This window comes from Caretta caretta, chromosome 11 (genome assembly GCF_965140235.1).
Source record: "Caretta caretta isolate rCarCar2 chromosome 11, rCarCar1.hap1, whole genome shotgun sequence".
Classification (NCBI taxonomy): domain Eukaryota; kingdom Metazoa; phylum Chordata; order Testudines; family Cheloniidae; genus Caretta; species Caretta caretta.
In genome coordinates this window covers 32,883,231-32,903,054 of record NC_134216.1, presented here as the reverse complement: position 1 = coordinate 32,903,054, position 19,824 = coordinate 32,883,231, and the positions used below count along the sequence as shown (strand labels likewise).

Here is a 19,824-nt window from a genome sequence, read left to right as displayed (position 1 = left end):
GAGAGCAGTATATGGTCCCAAGAGTATATAACCTCGTGTACAGGATGTTGAATTGGACAGTTGACCTATATTGCAGAGCAATAGATCACTGTTAAAATTAAAAGTATAAGCATTTCACAACTATAACCTGCCAGTGCTACTCTTTAACTCACTTGACAATTGTTAAAATTACAGAAAGCAATCACTGTTCATCACTGAAGAAAATGACCCTATGCTTTTCAGGGTCAAGGTTCTTGCAGTCTTTGCTCCAGAAGGTGAGCCCAATGGAATTAATTGTGCCTCGACCAGTTCAATCGCATTCATCTTGGAAATGTAATATATACGGATTTCTGGAGAAAGACAAATGCTTAGAAGTGAGCTTTAAAATATTTTTGCTAGATTGTGACTCTGAACAATCTTCTACATCTTCTATGTTCAGAATCTCTGGAATTTTAAAATTAACACTAAGCCTTTGAAATATAGACACTTGGAAGTTTCTTATAGGTTGTTGCACACTTGGGGTATGTAAGAGGAAGAGGGGGAAAATGGAAGGATAGAATGGGACCTAATGATGTATCTTGTGAACACCCAAAACTTTCAGTGACTCCAGTGGAAGCACTGGTTGCATAAAAATGCAGGATTGGCTGTGTCATGTGCTTGTGTATGCTTGAGGAATATTTTTTTTTATTATATTTTATTTCACTGTGGTATCTTGGTGGTTCTTTTCTCTGATATTTTGATGGGGTTCTTACTTGGCAACTACAGTAGTGACTTGGTACATTTGATGGCCCTGGTGATGGTGAAGGTAATAAGATTCTGAAATTTTCTTAATATTTTTCCAGACCTTCCCAAACACTCACCTTAATTAATTAATTAATTAATTACCTTCTGATTTTTCTCTCGTCTCTGAAGAGCCACTCCTGAGTGGACAGGGAAATATCAGGTGGCAGGATGAATAGCTTTTTCTTTGAAAACATAAATTACTTTATGAATTACATAGATTCTTCCTTATGCCCTGAAAACCAATAAGATTATGTCTATAACACCACTGTAGTGAAAACCTGATTTTTATAAGCAAGTGACAGTCTAAAAAGATTTCAGGTGTTCCTAGAGAATGTTTGTTTGCTTTTTAAGCGTCTTTGTGATTTCTACTGCTTTTGTTAATCTGCCGTGTACTACTTGGAGGTAGGCAATGGGGTGCTCTGAAAATGAAGCACGCTAACTTGATACAGATATTATGTTAACAGCGGAATATTAGCTGAAGTGCTACCAACTAAACATTATTAGTATCATAAATTAAGAACAATTACATTCCATAGCAGGTTATGCCGTTAATTTTTGTAGTTGCTCAAAACCCAGTTTGGGTAATCTGGTCTGGCATCAAAAGGTGGTAGGAAGCTTTTAACATTTTAAATATGGCATCTTCACAAAACAGTATGGAGCCAAATATATCCCAGAAAAGTAAAATATGTATCATTGTGCTCGGTGAGCTGAGTAGCATGTTACAGATTTTTGTAATTCATTGATCTTCTGTAGTGAACAGCTGCAAAGTGCATCATTCCATGCATAAATAGTAAATAATCTTGATTTTTTTTTTAAAGAATTCTACTTTTCAGGTACCGGTGTCTGTATTTCAAATCAATGTGTAGAATATATGCTGTTCATGTTGTTACTAAATGTGATGGCTTATTTAAATATATTAAAATTATGGTGATTTTGGGGAGTTAGTAAAACAATTATTTTCATTCATGTCATAGTTTTACACTATGGCCACATTTAACCATTAAATACAAGGGTAATATATATTTTATATATAAAATCTCTGCATTAACAGGTAGGTAAACACTGATCTAGTTGTAAAAGTTTCTACATGGTTTATGTACTAAGTAATATTCAATTTTTATTAGATGTGTTACTTCAATTTTCCATAGAAATAAACCTCCTTTGTCTCTTTAGCATCACTGATTTTTCTTTCAAAGGTACATTAACAATGCTGATGGAACCTGTGCAGTTAGCTTCTACATTTAACAAAAATAAATGTGATAAAATGAAAAGTGCTGCATCTATAGTGTTACAGCAATATTGTATAATATTGTATTATTTGAAGCAATAAAACCTGAAGGAGGACAAAATATTGAAAGGTCGAGAAAAATGAGAGAGAGAGAGAACAAATGATGCAAAAAGAAAATGACACTGAGGTCTTGGTTTAATACATATGTATTCCAGGTTGATGGCTGATTTCATTAGCAAATCTCATTGTTATGCAATGTCTGTTCTTCTGCAGTAAAATTAATATTGTATTCTCACAGGCTGTGTGTGTGTGTCTATTTTATGTTGATAGATAAATGAAAGGATATACATTTATAGTTTTCTTCAGTCTTTTGTATCTTTTCTAAAAAATATTCATGGCCTTCCAACATTTCTTTTTTGTTCTTAAACCTTTCAAGGTATATCTAGAGTTGCATATTAAAGGTATCTTGTTAACACAAAATATCTATAAAATGTTCCCCTAGCTTTTATGGTGAGAGATCTAATTTATTAAATAAACCCCTTCCTGTGTTCTGGAAGGAAAATATAGATTGCAAACCTTCTGAAGGCCATCAGTTCGAGAAAATAAATCATGTTTAATGCTAAACTATATTATAAAGAGCAAATGCTAGGCTGTTAAAGTATTTTTTTTTGTAGATACTTTATATAGCTGATTCACTAGCTGATTCCCACTAGCTAGTAAAAAAAATCCCCAAATAAGTGTGTACATAGACAAGTTTGAATAGTTTTCAAGCTCTAATAAATGAGAAAATACTGGAAAATGTTTAATTGAAAATCCAGATATTAAATAGTTTATCCTAATGTGACTTGAATTTATTTATAAAATGCTAAATTCAGAAATGTAAGACGGTTGGAGGCTAAATGGCTTAAGGAACTAATACAACAAGGAGTCTGGTGGTACCTTAAAGACTAACAGATTTATTTGAGCATAAGCTTTAGCCCATATCTGGTAGTGGTGGAAAGTTTTGATGGACAAAGACCCCAAATGAGGAGGACACAAATTATTCATGTAAGAAAGTTAAAATGCTGTGGGATTTCTCTCTTTAATGTAATATTATTTTTTCTTCGAGTAGATACAGACATGTATTCCAAGCAGGTTGTGAGTGTTGGAGCCAGAGACTTTTGCTTAGCTGTACCCATAGAGAGGCGGTGCTTGCACCTCATGCTTGAAACCCGTTTCCTGGCTATATGAGGCAACACTGCCCTGACCCCACGTTAGTTCCTTCTCACCGCCCATCAGCTGAAGTCGGAGCTCTGTGTGGTTGTCATTTCACAACCTCACAATTCATCGTCCTAGCCTAATTTTAATGTACATAGTTAATAGTTTAGTTAGTATTAGAGTAATAGTATAGTGGTAGTGCTCCCCAGTGATGCCCTCACCAGGGTTCAAGCATTGTCCTTTGTGTGGAGTGGTGATTTCCAATAATGACCCCCACACGAAGTTCTTGCTCTGTCTTGGCGAAGCCCACCTTAAAGAGAGCTGTTCCACCTTAAGATTGTTCAAAAAGAGGACTCCGGTGGCACGGGATCTTCGCCTCAAGCAGCACCTGCTTGAACAGGCCATCAGAACTGACCTGGTACTGAGGCCTTCCTCGGGCCACAGATCGCCCTCCAGCTTGGAAAATGCTACTGCCTCCCATTCTGGGGCAGGAGCTTCCCCAAGAGACGCAGGAGTTGTTCTCTGTCATCGGTGCCAAATATGAGGTCTCAGAAGACCAATCGCGAGTGCTCCAGGTCCTGGGGTGACTCTTCTGCCTCCCCTAAGAAAAGCGCAGACCAGCACCAGGAAGGCTCTGGCATGCGGGATGGTGCAGGTGCCTCTGACCCTCCCTCAGTATAGGGTAGGGAGGGCAGACACCTATACCATCAACTCCAGTTCCGGCCTCTAGGCGTCCGTTGAGTCTAGTAACTACAGGAAGAATGCCGGTACCAACAGTATCTATGACATCAGTGTACCAGGCTGTGTTGGACCTACTCTGGCTTTTGGTCCCATCTTTGCCGCTGGCCCGACTCCAGTTTGTGTTGTCCACTTCCCTCAGGGCAAGTGGGGGAAGCCCTAGCACTTTATCTGCCCTTTCTCCAGGACCTCAGTCTGGCAGAAGTCAGCCAGAAGCTCCTCCTGCTCTGCTGCCCTGCCCAGCACTGCTCTAGCTCTGGTGCTCCTAGGCAGACAATCCTTCTCCCTAGCAGGCCAGGGAGAGACTGTCCTCTGCTCTGTGGAGCAGCCCTTTATATATGGCCCCCGCTGGCCCTGATTGGCTGCTGCAAGAAGCCACCTCCCGATTGGCTCACTTAGTGAGCCCTCTTCTAATTGTAGGGTTCTGCATAGGCTCCCTCTGGCCAGCTTTAACCCTTCCTCTTCCTGGTGTGGGGCAACCGCTCCACTACACTGGCCCTTCCTCGGCACCGATGCAATCGACGCCGCTGATGGTTCCATGGAGGTTGTTGCTGTGCCCAACGTTGCTGTGCCCAACGTTGTGCCCAAATATTGAGTACCAATATTTGTACTGGGACTGACTTTGCCTGTGGCACTGGCATTTTTGGCACTGGTGGTGCCGACTATATCAGGAGTGCCGATTCCGACCTTGTTTTGGGACACGGATGAGTCGAATTGCCTGCTCTCTCCCTCTAGAGTCACTCCTCCTATGTCTCCCAGGTCCTGGGACTCCCCTATTTCAGAATTGGGATCCTTGTCCTCCTGCTCTACTTCATCAGAGGAGGTCTGAAGCCAGTGGTAGACCTGAAGGGCTACCAGGATTGGCATGCGCCCTGAGGCCCTTATGGAGACCCATGGACCATCTCCTACTGGCCACCAATGCCTTACCCATACCAATGCTCCCCTTGGGTTTGCTGGGAAACTCCTTCCTCCTGGAGGTCTTGCTCATCATCCAGTTCAAAGCGAGATCACCTGTTTGTGTAGCATTGGTGGCTGCAGATCACCCACAAGTCCAGATGCCTGAGGTTCCCCTTCCTGTGGAGCTCCTGAAATTTCCCCATCCAGAGATGCTGCCTTAGGAGCAGGACTTGCCTTTAGCCCAGCCAACAGCCTCATCCTTGTCCCTGGACGAAGCAGTGCTGCCTGGTTCATCCTCCCCTTCCATCCTGGAGGAGTTTAAGGCATACCAGGACCTTTTATGTTGAGTGGCCTCGTCTCTCGTGTTCAAGAGGATTTTCTCCAGGAGAATACCCATAAACTTGTGGACATTCATCCCTGGAAGGGTGGCCCTCCCAATTAATGAGGCACTCCTCAAACCTTTGAGAGCTCTTTGGGTATGCCGGCTTTGGTACCGCTGATGGCCAAGGTCTTGTAGAAATGCTATGTTGTGCCTGTGGAGGGATACAAGGGGTTCTATTCCTATCCAGCCCTGAAATTCTTGGTGGTCATGGTGGTGAATGTTGGAGGCTGGCAGGGCAAGTTCAAGTCCACCCTAAGGACAGAGACTCTAAGTGCATGGACCTTTTGGATAGAAAGATATACACCTCCTCTTCACTACAGGATTGTGAGGATTGTGAACCAGCAAGCTTTGTTGGCAAGATATGACTTCCTCAGTTAGTTGGCTGTGGCCAAATTTGAGGAGCAGTTGTACAAGGCTTCCCGTGATGAATTTCGGGTGTTTGTCGCTGAGGGCTGCTGGGTAGCTATAACATCTCTGCAGCCTGCCCTTGATGTGGCGGATACTTCAGCCAGGACGATGGCATTGGCAGTTGCTATAAGGGAGGGCTTCCTGGCTCCAGAACTCGGTGATCACGCTGGATATCCAGCAAGCAATTTAGGACCTGTGTTTTGATGATTGAACCTTGCTTTCGGTCAAGACTGATGAAACCCTGCATTCCTTCAAGGATTCAAAGGCTATATTAAGGTCTCTGGGGGCGTACACGCCAGCCACACAGAGATGCCACTACGGGGCGCAACAATAACAGTCATACAGGCTGCAGCATCCTTTTTGTGCAGCTTTTTCCTCCGAGACAGTGAGACTATCCCAGGAAGAGGGACAAGTCCCATAAGAGAAAGCACTCGGGTTCATGGCCTGGCCTGTCTGCACCCCCTCCCTGGGTGCCTGCTAAGCACCTGTTTTGACTCGGTGGTCCAGAGCATTGTTCCCCTTTTTTCTTCCTCCCTTGTCATATGCCTGTTCCTTTGGGGACATGCTAGCCCACTTTTACATTGCCTGGGTCTCGATTACCTTCTGCAACTAGGTCCTAAAAGCTGTCAGATAGGGCTATGCCATCCAGTTCCTCTCCATGCCCCCTCTCCAGCCCTTCTCCTTCCCCGTCCCTCTTCACGGACCCCTCTCAGGAGGCTGCTCTTTGAGCAGGTCAGCTCTCTGCTAATGTTGTGAGCATTGGAGGAGGTTTTGTGAGAACACTGGGATCGTGGGTATTTCCTGATACCAAAATCCTTGGATGGGATGAGACCCATCCTTGACCTCCATGGATTCAACAAATAAATGAAATAGAGTGACCATACAGAAGCTCATATATCAGCTATAATCCTTGCTTTGTTTCAAAACAACTGCTCTGGATCTTCAGGACACTTACTTTCATGTGGCCATCCTTCCGAGCCACAGGAAGTTTCTTCATTTCCTGGTAGGAGACTGACACTTTCGGTGCACGGTTTTCCCATTCGGCATCTCTCCTGAGTCTTCACTGAATGTATGGCAGCAGTCATGGCATACCTCAGGAGGAAATGAATCCATACCTTCCCCACCTCAACGACTGGTTGCTGAGTCCAGAGAGGAGATTCTCGCTCACATCGACACCATGCTATATTTACTCCATCATTTAGAACTCATTCTAAACACTATGAAGTTGACCTTGGCTCCCACTCAGTAAATAGAGTTCATTGGGCCCCTGTTAGATTCCACAATGTCGAAAGTGTTCCTGCTGACTGACCGCTTCCAGGTGATTCAACAGCTGTGTCTTAGTCTGCAATCACAACCATCCATGACAGTCGACGTGTGTCTGAGCCCATTGCGCCATGTCTCCGCTTGCACCCAGGTGGTCCATCTCACCAGGTTTCATCTTCACCCTCTTCGAATTTGGCTCAAGATGGTTTACTGCCCTGCCCTGCATTCTCTGGACTGATTGGTTCTCCTTCGTCTATCAGTCCTGGAGTTCCTGTGCTGGTGGGAGTCCCTATGCAATGTGTACCTTTGCTCAGCCCTTTCCGACCAAGTCAGTGGTTACTGAGATGTCCCTTCTTGGTTGGGCGGGGCACATCTGGACTCACTGAGTGACTCTGGTGAGAACAGGAGGCCTTGCTCCACATCAGTGTGCTGAAGCTTTGGGCCATCTATGTGTGTCATGCCTTTCGGGAACATATCAGACATTCACTGGTTCACATACTCACTGACAATACCACTGTGATGTACAATGTGAACAAACAAAGGGGAGCCCACTCCAGATCATTCCGCCTCAAGGTGATCAACCGGTGGCAGTTCAGCATCAAAGAAGACCTTACCCTTATAGCTGTCCTCTTACTGCCTCGTGGATCATCTCTACAGGTTTTTCTCCCCAAGTCAGGAATGGTCCCTGAAAGTGGAGGTCCTTCGAATAGTTTTAGCAGTGTGGGGCATCCCCATGATTGACCTCTTCGCAATGAGGGAAAACAGGAAGTATTGCCTATTCTGCTCTCAGGAGATGCTCAGCCTGGGCTTCCTCTCTGATGCTTTCCCTTGACTCTGCTGTATACATTCTTTTCTGTCCTGATCGTTCCTCAACTTACCACCAAACTCAAGGCGGATCGAGCCTGGCTCATCCCGATTGCCCCAGCGTGGCCGAGGCAGTGCTGATTCTCAGACACGTTCTGTCAGTTCAATCTCCCATCTTATTTCTCCTTTCTGACCTTATCACACAGGACTGTGGCTGCACCATGCATCTGGTGATCAGCTCTCTGTACATTACAGTGTAGGTGAATAGCGTTGCTCACAGGCTGACCAACAGGTCCTACTTAACAGTAGGAAGCCTTTGACTAGAATGACCTACTTGGCAAAGTGGAAGAGGTTTTCAGTGTGGTTCTTGGCTCATGGGACCCATCTAGCGGGGTCTTCCATCCAGGACATCTTGGAGTACCTGCTTCACCTTCAGAAATCGGACTTAGTACTCAGTTCTCTGAGAGTGCATTTGGCAGCAGTATCGACATTTCATCCACATATCCAAGGGAAATTGAATTTCTCCAATTCCCTGGGCGACGAGAAAGGACTTCTTCACCTGCATCCTCCAGTCTAAGAGCTGGTCCACCTGTGGGACCTGAACACCATTTTAACAGCTCTAATGGGGCCTCCATTTGAGCTTCTTCCTTCCTGTCTGCTGCCCCTTTGTGATGCACTAGATCTCAAAGTAGCACCTTGTAATCCCCATATTCATCATTTGTATGTGGTTGTGATATTTCAAATGGTATCTTACGTGTAAGATACCATATGAAAGGTCATGATCTGCTGAAACGCATTGTTCTGTCAAAATACATATAATCATTAGTGTATGAAGTGATGAGACTTTTGCTATATGGTTAGGGTTGCCAACCCACATGGTTTCCTCGGGAGTCTCCCAGAATTGGGTTCTATCTCCCGGAGGCTACTGAAGCCAAAACGGGAGATGTTAGGCCGCTAAAAGTCCAGCAGCGCAGCAGGCTAAGACAAGCTCCCTGCCTGCCCTGGCTCCCCGCTGCTCCCGGAAGTAGCCAGCATGTTCCTGCGGCCTTTGGGAGGGGAACAGGGGGTCTCTGGGCGCTGTCGCTGCCCCAAGTGCTAACTCCACAGCTCCCATTGGCTGGGAGCTGTGGCCAATGGGAGCTGTGGGGTCGGTGCCTGCAAGCAAGAGGGGGCTCCAGGGGCCGCAGGGACCTGCCAGGCACTTCCAGGAGCAGTGTGGGGTCAGGGCAGGCAGGGAGCCTGCCTTAGCCCTGCTGTGCCTCTGACCGGAAGCTGCCCAAGGTAAGCACTGCCTGGCTGGAGCCCGCATCCCTCTCCCCTTCCTCCACCACAATTTCCTGCCCCAGCCCTGAGCCCCCTCTTAGAACCAGTACTCCAAACCCCCTCCAGCACCCAGAGTCCCTCCCAGAGCTTGCACCCCAAACCCCTGCCTAAGCTCAAGTGAGAGCCACCTCCCACACTCTGAACCCATTGGACCCAGCCCAGAGCCCACACCCCCTCTCGCGACCGAACTCCCTGCTCCAGCCCAGTGAAAGTGGGTGAGGGTGTGGGGAGAGTGAGCAATGGTGGGAGGGGGGAATGGAGTGAGTGGGATGGGGCCTCAGAGAAGGGGTGGAGTGGAGTGGAGGCGGAGCCTTGGGGCAGGGGGCAGGACAAGGGTGCTTGTGTTTGTGTGACTAGACAGTAGGCAACCCAGTATGTGGTTGTTATTGAAATATGCTGTGAGTCTGGGAGATGCCCACTGCTAGTTCTCCAGTGACAACAAAGGTGGTGACCCACACCCAAATGGGTGTTAAGCTACTATCACGAGCCATTGACTGACAAGAGAATTGTAAACAAGAGATTTACAATTTTGTAAGAAATAGTTGCACAAGCACTACACAGTGAGGATTGTTCAACTATATGACTTAGCAAGGCCCACCAGGACATGCCTGGGTCAGTATCTTCTCTGAATTGAGAGTATAAAAATAAGGGATAGTGATACTAGGCGATCACCTCTCTCCTCCCCCCACCTACGCTGAAGGCAACAAGAATTCTGGGAAGACAGAGACATAAAACTGAGGAGATTGGTCTCACGCTGAGAAGGAAATTCATAGACTGTGTGTTAAGAACTGTGACCTCCTGCAACGTCCAGATTTGAATCAAAGCCATTTGATTCAAATCTTGCTTAGTCTGGGAGTTTAGGATTTAGGATGCGTGTTTATTTTTTATTTTCTTAGGTAACTGTCTCTGACCTTTATGCCTTCCACTTATAATCAGCTAAAATTTATCTTTCTGTAGTTAAACTTATTTTAATCTTTTATCCTTACCAGTGTGTTTGTCCAAACTGCTTAGGGAATCTGCTTAGATTACAAAGGCTGGTGCATGGCCAATATCCTTCAACGAAGTGGCGAACTAATTAATGAGCTTGCATTGTTCAAGAAACAGTCTTGAGCAGTGTAAGATGGTACACTTCTGGGGTACAAGGCTGGGGGGATTTGCTGGGGTCTCCCTCTGTATAGTTAATGAGTGGCTTGGAGAGCTTTTATGCAACTTAGCTGGGTTTGTCTCTGCATGTTGTTAGTTGAGTAATAACAGCGCCTGGAGAGGTTTGCTGCTTGTCACTAGAAAAGCATTGTGAGAGACAGCCCAGGCTGGAAAGTTAAGGGGGCACAGAGGTCCCACAGTCCAGGTCATACCCTGGGGTCCTGTCACACCCTTCCATCTCAGAAGACTATATTTTTTATAACCATTATTTCTGCTAGGAGGGTGTGTGAGTTGCCGGGCCTCCTTACACACAGTTCTCCAGGGACAAGATTATGCTCCCGCCACACCTTGTATCCAAGATGGTCTCTCAGTTTGATTTGAACCAGAGAGTATATTTGTCTATATTTTCCCCTTATCTGCATTCCTCACCAGAGGAACAATGCCTCCTTACATTAGATGCTGTCAAAGCTTTTATCTGAGGAGGACTGAACAGTTTCGTGCTTTGCCTTGCCTGTTCGTATCATATGTGGACCCCATGAAGGGATAGGCGGTCTCTGAGCAGACCATCTCTTGAGGGATAACATCTTGCATCAAGACTGAATATGATATAGCATTGGCTATGGCTCCTCACCAGTTATGGACACAGGCAATGTCGGTGGCATTCCTTAATGACATTTCCATATTGGGCATTTGTAGGGTTGTAGGGTTGTCTATACATACATATACGGACTATTACGGGATAACCGCTTCTTCCAGAGCGGATGCTAATGTCAGAAGAGTGTCCTGCAATCTTACTCAGGTAGACTGAGCCCTGCCTGGGGATGTGGCTACTGCTCGGTAATCACACACTTGGAATACACACGTTTGCATTTACTTGAAGAAGGAACAATTACTTACTGTAACTGTTGTTCTTCAAGATGTGATGCAGATGTGTATTCCACGGCCCACCTTGTCCCCTCTGCATCGGAGTCTTCCCATGGACATTTGGTGCAAAAGAACTGAGGGGAATTGGGGCGGAACCACCTCATATAGCCAGGGGTAGGGCTACGGGCATGAGGCCTGAGCGCCACCCCTCTACAGGTACTGCTAGGCAGAAGTGTCTGCTTCTAGTATGCACACTTCTACTTGGAGTACACATCTACATCACATCTTGAAGAACCACAGTTAAAGAAAGTTACCGTTTCTTTCTATGGCCTTGGTTTCATAATTCTTTATTTCATATATAAATACATTTTCAGCTATAAAAAATGTGGGGATACCAAATTTGTGTGGAAAGTAGGTAGTTTTGAGACTAAAATCAGTGACATTCCTTCAAAATGAGGGACGTTTGAGCAGTTGGGGATTGGGATACAGTGACAGGGCAGGAGTTTGCACTATTACTGCATGATGGAAAAAACAAAGAAATTCAGCCTCCAGAACACTCATTCTGATACCTTTAGTAAGTGCAGAATTAATTAAATTTACAAAGAAAAAACTCTGAGGACAATTTGCAGACATAGTGGGCAATAAATGTATAATTTTTAGTGGCTCTTGCTAATTAGTACTTGCAATATTTCACTTGCATCTTTTGATTCAAGATATTACGTTAGGATCCAATTAATATGTCCCATGTTCAAGCATTCAGGTTAAAATTGGGGCTGGTGGTGGGGGAGGAATCTGTAAACGAAAACCAAAGAAATCACGAGTATAGCACCAGGCCCTGTGGCACAATACACTGCCTAGGTTGCTTTAGAGGAAGAAGAGCAGAGGAGGATGCCGTATCTCCTTCCTGCCTCTTATAGGAACCCCCGCTCCACCCTATGCCCTGGTAGGGCTAGGACTAAGGCAGGTAGGGGGAATTCAGCTGCTACACACTTTCTGAACAGCCCTAAGAGGCTCCTTCTGAACTGGCATCAGCTGTTTGAAGCACTATGGAGAAAGGGGATTAGCTTGCTACATGTTTTTAAAGCAATGTCTTTTCCAAATATAGGGCCACATTCTGACACTCTTTACTCAAGTTGAATATTAGCTTACTCTATGAATGGCCTCATGGTGGGAGCCCTCATGAAATAAAGTAGTACTCAGATGTCTTAAGCATGTTAGAATCTGGCCCAATGAGTAAGACTTCTCACTCGTTCCAGATTGCTTGGGAAGTGGGAATTGCACTTCATTGGAAAGGGAACAGCTGAAAGATTTGTCACTTACAAAGAAGTAAGATGCATTTGGGCTTTTTGGAAGAGGTGGTTGAGACTTTGGGTAGAGGAGAAGAATCTGCATCTCCACTTTCCCTTCTTCTGGTGGGCAGAGTTGGAAGTAACTTGAGATTTTAGGGGGCAGGGAACGTAGGAATGGTTTGAATTGCTGGTGCCTCACCCCAGCAAATTCTGATAGTATTCAGCTGGCCTATTGGTCTCTCCTTGTCCATGAATATCTGTCCATTCAGCTAACATAAATGGATATACATGTTAGCTGGGTATTTTTGCTCAGATCATTAGCAGTGAAAGATTTAACCACACTGATGTGAAACCATCAGCATTAACTTTCAGGTTTAACACATCATGGAGATGAATGGGGGAAATTCACACTGATCAGAGCCATTTTTTCATGTTGTCTGTATACTTAGATGACTGCATCAGTTTCATTCAATTCGTATTCAGGAGGTTATATTCACAGCTATATCAGCTAGAAGATTTTTGTTTTGTTTTAAAGGAAAGTTTTATATTCTGGAGTGACATGTGGATTCTGCAGCAAATTTGGTGGCTAAGGAATAATGTAAAATGCAAAGCCCTGGCCATAGTGCCTTTCACTATTTGCAGTTTACTTGGAGATTGTAGCCATTCCTCTCTAATGTAGACTGCACAATAGAAATCCAACAGTCCATGACTTCTGTTACTTCTACCCTTCTCTGCTGCAGTGTACTCTACTCAGCGCCACCTCTGAAGGTCAACCTGAAATGTTCTTATTAGCGCAGGACTGCTTGCCTTCTGAAAGTACAGATAAGAGTAAAAATATGCCTACAGTAGAACCTCAAAGTTACAAACACCTTGGGAATAGAGGTTGTTTGTACCTCTGAAATGTTCATAACCGTGAATGATACGTTATGGTTGTTCTTTCAAAAGTTTATAGCTGGAGATTGACTTAATACAGCTTTGAAACTTTACTAGGCAGAAGAAAAATGCTGCTTTTAATCATCTTAATTTAAATGAAACAAGCACAAAAACAGTTTCCTTATCTTGTCAGATCTTTTTTTAAATTTTCCAATATTTTAGCAGTTTTTGGGCCTCATGATACTTGAGCATTATACGATTAAGCAAGCGACTGACAAGTGTGAGGTGAGATGAGTCCCGAGAGGGCCTCTGGTGGTCAGAAGGGGCAGAAAATAACCCTTATTGTGTGTAATCTTGTTAACACTGGTATCTGGCTTGGAGTTGAGGGTGAGCTGGAAACATTTACCAAAGATGTACCCTATTTTGTTGTTGCCAGTGTTATATATATGTGTGTGTGTGTGTGTGTATCCTCCTTCATTTCATGTTCCATTGCAAAGACACACTTTACCTAATAATTATGTTTTGCAGTGTGGGTAATGTGTGTTGAGATGATCGAAGAAGAATTGTTCACCTCACTAGCTAATAATCTGAATAATAACTCTAGTACACATGTCCCAACCCATAAAAACCCTTAATTGTATATGACCTATTAAATTCATTGGGACTATTTTTGTGAGTAAGTATTTTTTGGATGAAAAGTTTCTAACGTTAAGGCCCTAACTCACTATCTCTTATGCTTATGGTGAAGTCAGAGGCAAACTCCCACTGATATCACTATGAACTGTGTACTGCTTATGGAAAGGTATTTTTTAAACTATTGTAAAGAGAGCTCTGCTGAGATTTTTCTCTAAGCACAAGGCTTTATTTCTGCTTGAAGATTTGTATTTTTTTAACCGTCTCTTTTGACAAGAATTGCTTTTTGTAAGCAAAAAGAAACAAACAAACCCAACAGATTCTAGCAATACAATTTTGATGTTTTGAAATCGTTTTTTTAAGGGAATGAGTTCTTTCTCTGCATTTTGTTATGACAATTGTGGCCATACTAATGCATGAAATAATCTTTTATTAAAAATCTCAAGATAATCTTTTAAATCAACAGTGTAAAATATAAATATTTTACAAGAAGAATCCTCATTACTATTTTTGCTGATATTATTAGCATAGTTTTTGGAATGTTTTTAATTTACAAACTACATTTAATCATGGGGCCTGGTTTATTGGACAGGTGTCCCACTCACAAAACACCATCATACTTTTAGTACTGAGATGGTACCATTGTTGGCAGTCTTTGTAGAAACTCCAATAACTGAATGTGCACTCAAGCCTGGTCTATACTTTAAAGTTTTGCTAGCATAGCTATGTCAGTTAGGAATGCAAAAAAAACACACTCCCTAACAGACATAGGTAGGCTGGTAAAAGCTGTAGTGTTGACGCAGTTGTGCTGGCAAAAATGTCCTTTTGATGATACTGCTTATTTATTTGTGGAACTGGTATTAGCTACACTAGCAAAAGAACTCTTTTTCCAGTATAAGATGTGTCTTCACTGGAAGGGTTTGCCAATATAGCTATACCAGCAAACCTTTCTAGTGTAGACAAGGCCTCAGCCTAGGATATGCTCTCTAGGCTTGATCCAACCCTACCCCTGAAGTGAATAGGATTCATTCCATTTACTTTTATAGGTTTTGGATCAGGTCCTTGTTCTTAGAGGTGATTTTGAAATAGGGTTGGGACACATTGACAATATAGTTAGTAGAGATTTGCATTGCCAATGCCCATTCTGTACCTGGATTTCATTCTCCAGATTTGTCAATTGGCTGCTTTCCTGTGGCTGCATGCTGAACTGTTTCTCAGAGAGGAAAGTTGATGTCCCTTTTGTCTGCTCCCCATGTTACTCTTGAGGGTAACAGGCTTCCTTTCCCATTGGTCACTGTTTCTGTGGGGTTTTACTCTTCATAGTGTCATGGCCCCCCGTCAACTCCTGAAGAAGGTCCATCAGGGAGAGCCTGATTGTAAACTGGATCTGTTTAACTTTTTTCTTCATTGGTGAATTCTATCAGGTAAATAGGGAAGAAATAGCCTTCTCCTGCTGATGTCAATCCCCTCTGTGACTAAGATTTTTTGGGAGGAAAACAGTCTTAGGCAGTCAAAGGCATTCAGTGACCACTGCCTCCACTGGAGGCGAGGAGGGAAGAGTATCCAGTTGAAATATGAAGAAGTTGAGGAAATTGTTTTGGATTGGACATTAGTCTATCGCTTTCAGTTACAACAAAAATGTATTTTAGAGAAATTAAGTGCAGATTCTCCCACTTCTGGCACATTAGATATTTTTTTAAATATCTGGAGTAGAAGATTATATCTGTTGATCAAATTCTTCTCTACCAGAGGCTCTTGCACCCCCCCTTTTCAGCAGGTGAGGAGGTGTGGGAATTCTAGACACTTAAATAACATCACAACCTTCCAAGCTAATATCGGTGACAATTTTGATTTGTGTCCAGCTATCAAACCAACTAGCCTCTTGCTCTGTGCTGTGAAGGAGCCTGCAATTGAAATATTTATCCAACCATTGTTTTTTTATTTTTCTTTTAAACTGCACTTTAGATTTAATTTTTGGTTGCTTCTAAATAATATATTATGTAATATCTTTTTAGAAAGTTCTGTTGTTTATTTCCTTTCTCTTCTGTAAAGGGGATGAAAATTATAAGCCTCCAGATACAGCTGTTAGTAATTATTGCTCAGATTTCAGATTTTTCCAAGAATAACTTTTGTGATTGTTTTTATCATGTGTACTGATTCCTCATTCTAACAGAACTTCAGCAGCAGTTTATTGCATGTGTATATTTGAACTTCAGTTAACTTAAATGATTCTTATAGATAATCAGGTAGTACAGAATTGCCATTTATCCAGTATTAGAGAAAAAAAATCTGCATTTTGCTTTGAGTTGTTTTTATTTCTGATGCAGTTAAGTTGGAACTATTATACATTGTATTGTAACTAATTAGTTCACCTGGGTTGGTTTTGGTCATGTGAGCATACTTGTTTACCAGTGATCTAAGTGCTCCACCTGCCTTTCAGTTTGTTTACCAGGAAATCAAGATGTGTAAACTGCAGGAAGTACTATTTGACCCTCTCCGACAGTATCTCATTACAATAATTGCTAATCTCTGAATAAGACAGCCATGTTTTGTGAGTAATACACACAGAGGGAGGTTGTGTTAGACAGATTTTAGATGTTTCCACAAATCTAGCATTGTAAATACTTGCTTGGATTATGTTTTCATGATACCTTTTGATAACAGACATCTGGTGACCTTTGGGGTCAGCAAAGCTAGAGCAAAATAGCATGTGTTCTTTCAGTCCTCTTAACTGAGAAAAAAAATACCACGGCTTGTTGTTTTGGAGTGCTGTTACTGCTCTGTAGCGAAAGGATAATGGCTACTTCCTGATTAAACCACTATCCACAGTAAGCTGTTAATGTTATATATCTACTCTCCTCTAAAGACAAGTGTTCAGTGTTCTTTTTTGTTTTCTGTTTTTTTCCAGAGAATTATCAATTTAAAATGTTTATAAATATTGGTTGAAGTGAGAGCCTACAGTTAGAGAGACTTTTCAGTTATTTTATTTTCAAGGATTATCTTTTTCTTTTTGAAGTAAGAAAGTTGCCTAGTGTTTTTTAATACTCCTTTGAAAAATGTTTTAATACAAACTTGTCTGAAATACATTTAGATGTTGAGTGTTTAACATTGAACTCTATTTAGCTGCAAATCTCTCAACTATTCTTAATTTTATGGACAATTCTGGTATATGTTCAAAGGAATAACCCTGATATTACAAACAATATATCTAAAGTATTTTTCAATACTGCTGAATAAATGCTGATAATTTGTGGTCTATTTATCCTGTATCATCTATTTTACATCTAGCATAGGTCTATCAGTTTGGGAATAAAGTATTATGTGGAATTTCTTGGTTAGATTTTATTTAGATCTCTATTTCTGTACTCATGATAGTTTAACTTAGCTATTTTTCCGTCAAGTAAATGCAGAATTGGCAATCTTATAGTAGAGAGCAGGCAGGAGTAACTCCTGCTGTTCTGTGCCTGGACCCATTTTTATATTACCCTCAAAACTTCATTTTGAGATTTAATACCATCAGAAGATGGGGTTCCAGGAGATTGAGGGTCAAATTCTACTCATTATACAGATACAAAAGAATCCACTGAAGTTGATAGTTACACACTTGTAACTGGAAGTATAATTTGTGCACAGTGTGCGCCATATACCCTCATAACATAACTGAGGCTGTATACCATACACAGTTAACCATTTTTCTCAGTTGTTTCACAGTGGGCAGGAAAGTTGCCAAATCAGGCTCCAAAAATAGGTGAGGACAATAGGATTGCACCAGTGTTCTTTGCTGCCATAGTGAACATTTGGCATCAATTCCTCTACAGTAGGCAGTTAAGTTAAAAACAGGCTGGAGCGGATTTTTAAAATAAAATCAATATGGCTGTCTTAAAGTGCTGGAATTAAATATGATAGTAAGTTATTTGGGATAAAAAATGATAAAGAATTCTATTTAAAAACGCCAGAAAAAGAAGTAATCGGTGCAAGATAGGTTGACAACTGATTAATGGAATTTTCCTTAGTAAACATGATTAATATTTTCTGGAGAGTGTGTGTGTGTGCACGTTAGTTAGGGTTAAATTGCTTATATTAAGGAACATGTAAAGCAGATGGCATGTCTGACCAACCAGAGGTTGCCAACATAAGAAAACTCCCCTTTGCATTTAGCACTTCCTGGCCTAATTGTGTTGGGATTAAATGGGAACATTTGCTGGCACTCACTCCACAGTAATCCTTAGGATAGTCTAGATTGTATTTGACCATTGAGTGGTCTCCTTTTGGTGAAAAACAGTGTGGCAGGGTGGGTAAGCTGTATCTGCCAGTGCCTGTGCAATGCCTGCCTCTTGGGGAGAGGAGTCATCTAACCTGTTATAAAATGAGGCTAATGGTGATCACCCAGTTTTGCAAAGTGCTGTGAAATCCTCTAAGGAAAGGCACTATGTAAGTGCTTGGTGGCATTATTTACTGTTTTCATTATTCAACTCTGGTGCCAAGAAAATAACCACTAATCTTTAAACAAAACCTGCCATATTTTATGGAGTCATATTTCGAGAGTCTAGACTCTAGAGAAATTTATATTGAACGTCACATGGCTGTGCAGTGTTTGAAATGTAGATGCAAGTTCTGAAGTAAATTTGTTCTTGTACCTTCTACACATGGATAGTTTGCTGCTTTCGTTCCATCCAGCAGGTGGAGACAAACTTCCCCTGTAAGATCTGTTTAGTTTTCTGTTTGCTTTCTAATCTCTTCTTTTTATGTGTATGTAAATAACGTTGAAATCAGTTGCAGATTTGCATGAGTTAGGATTGCTAGAATAGTATTCTGTTTCTTCTTTAACGTTTTTGTTTGTTTTCTAGCAGTGGAAATAGATAGCTATCATTGCACCAGTTGAACTGCTGTGCAGCTAGAGAGTATGGATTTGTTTTTCTGAAAACTCAAACCAGGTGAGAAGGGAGATTCTGCAGTTTGTTAGGCATCTAGTATATTCCTTTTAAGTGATGAATACAAGAACTTTACTTACAACGTAAGCTGTTTGAGACGGGAATCATTTTCGGTATGTGTTTGTACAGCACCTAGCACAGTGGGGGTCCTGGTTCATGATTGCGGGTTCTAGATACTACCACCATACAGATTTAAAAAAAAAAAAGTTATTGACCTGTTGATTGTGTTTTATGTTTTCCAATGAAATGGCTTTCCAGTGCCTTGAGATGGAGAGATTGACCACTCTTGGTTCCATGCACAAAGAGTAAGCAGGTTTTGTGTTGGGAGCTAGATGGGGGATGAGTTATACCCACCCTTAACCTTTGGGCAAGATGTAGAACAATTTAGCAACAAACCCTTGCATAAGGTGTGTGTAAATGGATCTAATCAGTGGATGTGATTATAGAGCAGGGGTGGGAAAACTTTTGGCCCGAGGGCCACATCTGGTTATTGAAATTGTATGGCGGGCCATGAATGCCCACAAAATTTGGGGTTGGGGTGTGGGAGGGCTCTGGGGTGGGGCCAGAAATGAGGAGTTCAGGATGTGGGAGGGTGCTCCAGGCTGGGACCAAGGGGTTCGGAGGGCGGGAGCGGGGGTCAGCCATGCAGGTCCCAGCTCAAGCAGCTCCCAGAAGCAGCGGCATGTCCCACTCCAGCTCCTACATGGCAGCATGGCCAGGAGGGTCTGCGCATTGCCCTGTCTGCAGGCACCGCCCCTGCAGCTCCCATTGGCCACGGTTCCCTCTCAATGGGAGCTATGGAGGTAGTGCTTGGGCGGGGGCAGCGTGCGGAGGAGCCGTGTAGGAGCCGGAGAGGGGACATGCTTCTGCTTCCGGGAGCCGCGCAGTTGGGGGCAAGCCCCTGACCCCGCTCTCTGGCTGGAGTGCTGGAGTGGAGCAAACCCCAGACCTCGCTTCCCAGCGGGAGCTCAGGGGCCAGATTAAAATGTCTGGAGGGCTGGGTGTGGCCCCCAGGCTGTAGTTTGCCAACCCCTGTTAGAGAGCCATTGTCCACATCTTACTCTTTCATCTGTATGTTTCCCCAAACTT

At 42.9% G+C, this 19,824-nt stretch overlaps 1 protein-coding gene across 27 annotated transcripts in view; it reads left to right on the top strand.

The window, feature by feature from the left end:
* BAZ2B (bromodomain adjacent to zinc finger domain 2B) overlaps window positions 1–19,824 on the top strand; it is a 277,230-nt gene that overhangs the window by 73,888 nt on the left and 183,518 nt on the right. The window contains exon 1 of one of the 27 annotated variants that reach the window (XM_048869511.2): window positions 16,375–16,632. The exons of the other annotated variants lie outside the window; for them this stretch is intronic. The gene's annotated coding sequence lies outside the window, so the exon portion shown is untranslated. Of the gene's footprint in view, window positions 1–16,374; window positions 16,633–19,824 lie in introns of those variants that run through there. 27 annotated transcript variants of the gene reach the window in all.